Source organism: Odocoileus virginianus, chromosome 2 (assembly GCF_023699985.2).
Source record: "Odocoileus virginianus isolate 20LAN1187 ecotype Illinois chromosome 2, Ovbor_1.2, whole genome shotgun sequence".
NCBI lineage: Eukaryota > Metazoa > Chordata > Mammalia > Artiodactyla > Cervidae > Odocoileus > Odocoileus virginianus.
In genome coordinates, this window is record NC_069675.1 from 48,166,013 (window position 1) to 48,172,660 (window position 6,648).

A 6,648-nucleotide genomic window follows, 5' to 3' on the forward strand; every position below is an offset into this window, starting at 1 on the left:
TTGCTGAAATGCATAAATCTTATCTGTGCATATTTAACAAATGGACAAACGTATGTAACCACCCCCTAATGAGGATATACAACATTTCCTTCGTAAGAGAAAGTTCCATCCTGTTCTCCCAATAGATAATCTGTATTTTTCTTCATCTTAAAATTAGTTTTTGTCTGCTGTAGAAATGTATATGAAAGGATGGCTATAGTATGTATTTTTTTTTTTTTAGTGGAGAATAATTGCTTTACAATGTTGTGTTGATTTCTGCTGTACAACATGAATCAGCTCTAAGTATACATGTATCCTCTTCATCTTGGGCCTCCCTCCCCATCTGTCCACTCTAGGTTGTCACAGAGTGCCAGTCTGAGCTCCCTGTGTTATATAGCAACTTCCCACTAGCTATCTATTTTCCATATGGTAATGCATGTTTTTCAATGATACTTTCTCAGTTCATCCCACCCTCTCCTCCCCCAGCTGTGTCTCTATTCCTACCCTGCAAATAAGTTCATCAAGACACATGTACCCCAGTGTTCATTGCAACACTTTACAGTAGCTAGGACAGGGAAGCAACCTAGATGTCCATTGGCAGATGAATGGATAAGGAAGTTGTGGAACATACATATAATGGAATATTACTGCACCGTGTGCTACATGCTCAGTTGCTCAGTCACGTCTGATACCTTATGACCCCATGAACTAGAGCCTGGCAGACTCCTGTCCGTGGGATTCTCCAGGCAAGAGTACTAGGGTGGGTTGCCATTTCGTTCTTCAGGGGATCTTCCCAACCCAGGAATCAAAACTGTGTCTCCTGCATCTCCTGCATTGGCAGGCAGATTCTTTTCCCACTGAGCCACCTGGGAAGCCCCTACAGTGGAATATTACCCATCCATAAAAAGGAATGAATTTGAATTAGTTGAATTGAGGTGGATAAACCTAAAGCTAGTTGATACAGAGTGAGGTAAGAAAGAAGAGCAAATATATTAACATATATGTATGGAATCTAGAAGAAAAAAGATAGTCTTTTATGCTTGGTTTCTTTCACTCAGCATGATTTCTGTGATGGTCTTCTAAGCCAATGCTTGTATCAGAACTTATTCCTTTTTATTGTTCCATTGTATGGGTATGCCACAATGTGTTTACCCATTCTCTGGTTGCTGGCCCTTGAGTCGTTTCTAGCTTTCGGCTGTGGTAGATTAAGCTGCTGTGATCCTTTATGTGCAAGTCTTTTTCTGAACATAGACTGTTTTTTCTTGGAGAGATACTGGGAATGGAATTGCTAGAAGACATGTTCTCCCCAGCAAAAGGAGTCTGGTTTTGTATGTCTTCATCAACATTTGGTATTTTTGATCTTTAAAATTTTTGCCATTTCTAATAAGAGGTGTGAGGGGTATCTCATTGTGTTTTAATTAGCATTTCCCTGGAGAGTAATGATGTTGAACATATTTTTAATAAGTTTATGTTTTTGGTATTTCTTTCTTTATGAAGTATCTTTTCAAGTCTTTTGTTTATTTTCTATTTCATTGGATTTTTATTTCTGAGTTCTGATAATTCTTTATATATCCTAGATAAAAGACCTTTCTCAGATATATACCAATAGCTTATGAATATTTTCTGATACTCTTTGACTTGCTCACTCATTTTGTTGCTGGTATCTTGATGAATGCAAGTTTTTAATAAAGAGCAACATGTCTTTTTTTCCCTTTTAATTCACTGCTTTCTTATCCTAAGACATGTTTGACTACTTCAAATTTTGTAGCATCATAAAAATTTTAGAATAAATTTGTTCATTTCTATAGGATGATGGTTGGGATTGAGTTAAGTAAGTTTTATAAACTGTTTTGGAAAGAGTTGCCAATTAACCTTATTGACTCTTTCATATTCCAGTTTTCTTTCTTGCAAAAATATACAAACATAAATTGATTTTTGTACATTGACCTTCTACCCTAAAATGAATTTATTAGACCTAGCAGTTAAAAAAAAATTTCTTTTGTTTTTTTTTAATGTAAAAATTCATGTTAACTCTGAGTAGAGTTTTGCTCCTGTTCCAGTTGTCATTCCTAGTTTCTCTTTTTCTTAATGTACTTACTCAACTACAGTGTTGAATCAGTGTGAGAATGGATGCCTTTGTCTAGTTTTCAATCTTGAGGTTGTTTTTCCATATTTCACCATTAAAGTGATGCTAGCTTGAGGATATTCATAAATGTCCTTCCTTTATCCCATGGGGAAAATTTCTCTCTATTCTAAGTTAGCTGAATGTTTTTGTTGTTGTTGTTTGTTTTTTAATTGTGAATGGGTGATGAAAGTTTATCCAGTGATTTTTCTGAATCTATTGAAATGACTATTTCCCACCTCCTTTATTTGATCATTTTAAATGTTTCTTTCTGGGGAATTCCTGGCAGTTTAGTGGTTAAGACTCCATGCTCTCAAAGCTGAGGTCCCAGTTTCAATCCCTGGTCAGGAAACTAAAGTCCTACAACCTGTATGGCATGGCTAAAAAAATGTTTGATTTTTAGACCTTAACTTGTATTCCTGTTCACAGAGGCCACTTGATTATGAACCTCCCCTTGTCACATGTTTCTGAAATACTTTGCTGATATTTTGTTAAGGATGGTTGTCAAAACTTTGTTTCCTTGTAATATCTTTGCCAGGCTTGGTATCAGGATAATATTGACTTTATACAGTAATGGGGAAATTTTCCTTTTTTTCCTCTATTTTCTGAAAGAGTTAGTTTAAGATTGGTACTGTGTCTTCCTTAAATTTAATAAGATTCTCCTTGAATTCTTCATACCCTCTTCAGGAGGCTGGGTGTGTGGTAGGCTCTTGCTGAGAGAAACAGCAGGGTGCTGTCAACCCAGGAGTAAGAATCAGTCACACCTTTTCTGGAGTCCTGCCAAAGCCTCAGAGAAATCCTCACCAGGAATCTTGTCTCTTCAGTTCCCACTCCAACCCTCCCCCCTCAGCAGAGATGCGGCTTCTCCTGACCACCCAGCACTCCTGCTGTAATTCTTCTTCTTTTTTTTTTTAATTGGGAGATTCCATTCATATGAAATGTCCAGAAATGGCAAATTTATAGAAACAGAAAGTAGATTAGTGGTTGCCTGAATCTAGGGCTGATAACTGTAAATGGGCATGAGGAATCCTTTTTTTCCCCCATTCAAACATTTCAGTGTTTTTAAATTTATAATTGGAGGATAATTGCTTTAGTATATTGCATTGGTTTCTGCCATACATCAACATGAATCAGCCATCGGTATACATGTGTCCCCTCCCTCTTGACCCTCCACCCACGTTATACCCCATCGAGATCGGAGCTCCTGGCTGAGCTCCCAGTGTCATACGGCAAGTTGCCACTGGCTATTTTACATATGGTAATGAATGTGTTTTCATGCTAGTCAGCATGAGGGAGCTTATTGGAAGGATTAGAATGTTCTAAAGCCAGTTTATGGTGATGATTGCATCATTCGGTAAAGTTATTAACAAGCATTGAATAGTTACCAATATGAAAAATTCAAGTTAGGAAAATAATGGGAGTAATGCAATGCATGCAAAGCATTTTGCATGATGTCAGGCATATAGTGAGAAGGTCATTAAACCTTCAGTTTAGTTCAGTCGCTCAGTCGTGTCTGACTCTTTGTGACCCCATGAATCGCAGCACACCAGGCCTCCCTGTCCATCACCAACTCCCAGAGTTCACTCAAACTCATGCCCATCGAGTTGGTGATGCCATCCAGCCATCTCATCCTCTGTTGTCCCCTTCTCCTGCTGCCCCCAACCCCTCCTAGCATCAGGGTCTTTTCCAATGAGTCAACTCTTCGTATGAGGTGGCCAAAGTATTGGAGTTTCAGCTTCAGCATCAGTCCTTCCAATGAACACCCAGGACTGATCTCCTTTAGGATGGACTGGTTGGATCTCCTTGCAGTCCAAGGGACTCTCAAGAGTCTTCTCCAACACCATAGTTCAAAAGCATCAATTTTTCGGTGCTCAGCTTTCCTCACAGTCCAAGTCTCACATCCATGCATAACGGCTGGAAAAACCATAGCCTTGACCAGACGGACCTTTGTTAAACCTTAGGCAATGGTGAATATTTAAATAGTAATTTTTCCAAAAATTCTTATCAGTCTTTGATTTCTGATCAGGTCACATTTGCCTTCCCATCTACAAGGTTTTTAATTACTTTTTTTCTATATTTTCACAATGAAATGAGTGGTTTGAAATAATAAAAACCCTTGGCTAATGGTAATTTTTAGATGTTTTTGATATTTATTTAACATTTTTCTTTTATACTGGAGTACAGTTGATTTACAGCATTGTGTTAGTTCAGGTGTACAGCAAAGGGGTTTAGTCATACATATACATATACCTGGGCTTCCCAGGGGGCACTAGTGGCAAAGAACCCGCTTACCAATACAGGAGATACAAGAGACATGGCTTCGATCCCTTTTGGGAAGACCCCTTGGAGGAGGGGATGACAATCCACTCCAGTATTCTTACCTGGAGAATCCCTCAGACAGCGGAGTCTGCTAGGCTACAGTCCATAGGGTCGTGAAAAGTTGGACACAACTGAAGCGACTTAGCATGCACACATGTATTTATTCTTTTTCAGATTCTTTCCCGTATAGATTATTGCAGCATATTGAGTAGAGTTCCCTGTATATAGGGTAGGCCCTTGTTGGGTACCTATTTTATATATAGTGGTGTGCACCCACTGCTGTAATTCTGCTCTGCCCACTGCTCCAGCTCTAGCTGTTGCCAGCTCTGAAAGATGCTCTGCATGGGCCCAGCACAACCCAGTTCTCCAGGGAAGGCCTGATCTTCGTAGTCACATTAGCAACCTTCATATAATGTTCTAAACAACCAAAGTGACAGCTGTCCCCATGGGAGGAATTCTGGGCTCAGTACAAAATGGGATTCTCTTTTTGCCCTGCTTCACAATTCCCAGCCTTTAATCTGGCTGATTCCGTTCCCCCATTGCATTCCAAAATCAATTAGGTGTTGAACAATTTAATTCAATTCTGACATACAGCTACTAGGAATTAACTCAGACCTCATGGGTTAGGGATCTCAGTCCCAAAAGACTGTCCCCGCTTCAGAGACCAGCCACAAGTCCTGGCTGTCCCCAGGTCACTCATCCTTCTGTCCTATGTGGCTGCAAATTTGAAGCATCCCACAAAGCCCTCAGGTTCAATAATTTGCTAGAATGAGTCACAGAATTCTCTAAAAGCAATTTACTTGCACTGACATTTTTATAAAGGATGCAACTCAGGAAGAGCCAAATGGAAGAGATAAATAGGAAGGTCTGGGTGTGGGGTGCAGGAGCTTCTGTCCCTATAATGTTGGGTTGCATCACCCTCTTGGTACATCAGTATGGTCCTTAACCAGGATATTCCCTGAATGCCACTGTCCAGAGTGGTACTGATATTTCATTCATTTCAGTTCAGTTCAGTCGCTCAGTCGTGTCCAACTCTTTGTGACCCCATGAATTGCAGCACGCCAGGCCTCCCTGTCCATCACAAACTCCCGGAGTTCACTCAAACTCATGCCCATGGAGTCAGTGATGCCATCCAGCCATCTCCTCCTCTGTTGTCCCCTTCTCCTCCTGCCCCCATTCCCTCCCAGCATCAGGATCTTTTCAAATGAGTCAGCTCTTTGCATGAGGTGGCCAAAGTATTGCAGTTTCAGCTTCAGCATCAGTCCTTCTAATGAACACCCAGGACTTATCTACTTCAGGATGGATTGGTTGGATCTCCTTGCAGTCCAAGGGACTCTCAAGAGTCTTCTCCAACACCATAGTTCAAAAGCATCAATTTTTCGGCACTCAGCTTTCTTCAGAGTCCAACTCTATTACATAGGCATAATTGAGTCAATCAATAGCTATAAGATCGAACTCAAATCCAGTCCCCCTCCCCTCCCTAGAGATCTGCAGGGGACCCTGAAAATGTCAACCCTCTAACCACATGCTTTGTCTTTCTGGCCTGCCCAGCTTCTCCCTTGAAAGTATCAAAGATCTTACCATGAGTCATTTGTTGCCATCAACTCAGGTGTGATCTAAAAGGGCTCATTTTAAATACAGGCAGTCTGTAGTGAATTTGGTCTCAGAACACTGCAATGAATTTAAAATCACAATAAAGGGAGTCACACAAATTTTTTGGTTTCCCGATGTATATAAAAGCTATGTTACCCTATACTGTATTAAGTGGTAATAGAATTATGTGTTAAAAAAAATGTACATACCTCGATTAAAAAATACTTATTGCTAAAAATACTCACTGTTATCTAAGCTTTCAGGGAATAGCTGTAGCCTTTTTGCTGGTGGAGGGTCTTGCTTCAATGTTGGTGACTGCTGACTGTTCAGGGTGGTGGTTGCTGAACACTGGGGGCCGTTGCAGCAATTTTTTCAAATATGACAGCAACAAAATCTACCAGATGGATTGACTCTTCGTTTCAAGAATGATTTCTCTGTAGCATGCAATGCTATTTGGTAGCATTTACTCACAGCTGAAACTTCTTTCAAAACTGGAGTCGATCCTATTAAAACCTGCCCCTGCTTTATCAGCTGAATTAATGGAATATTCAGAATCATTTGTCATTTCAGCAGTCTTCACAGCATCTTCACCAGAAGTGGATTTCATCTCAAGGAATCACATTCTTTGTTCATCC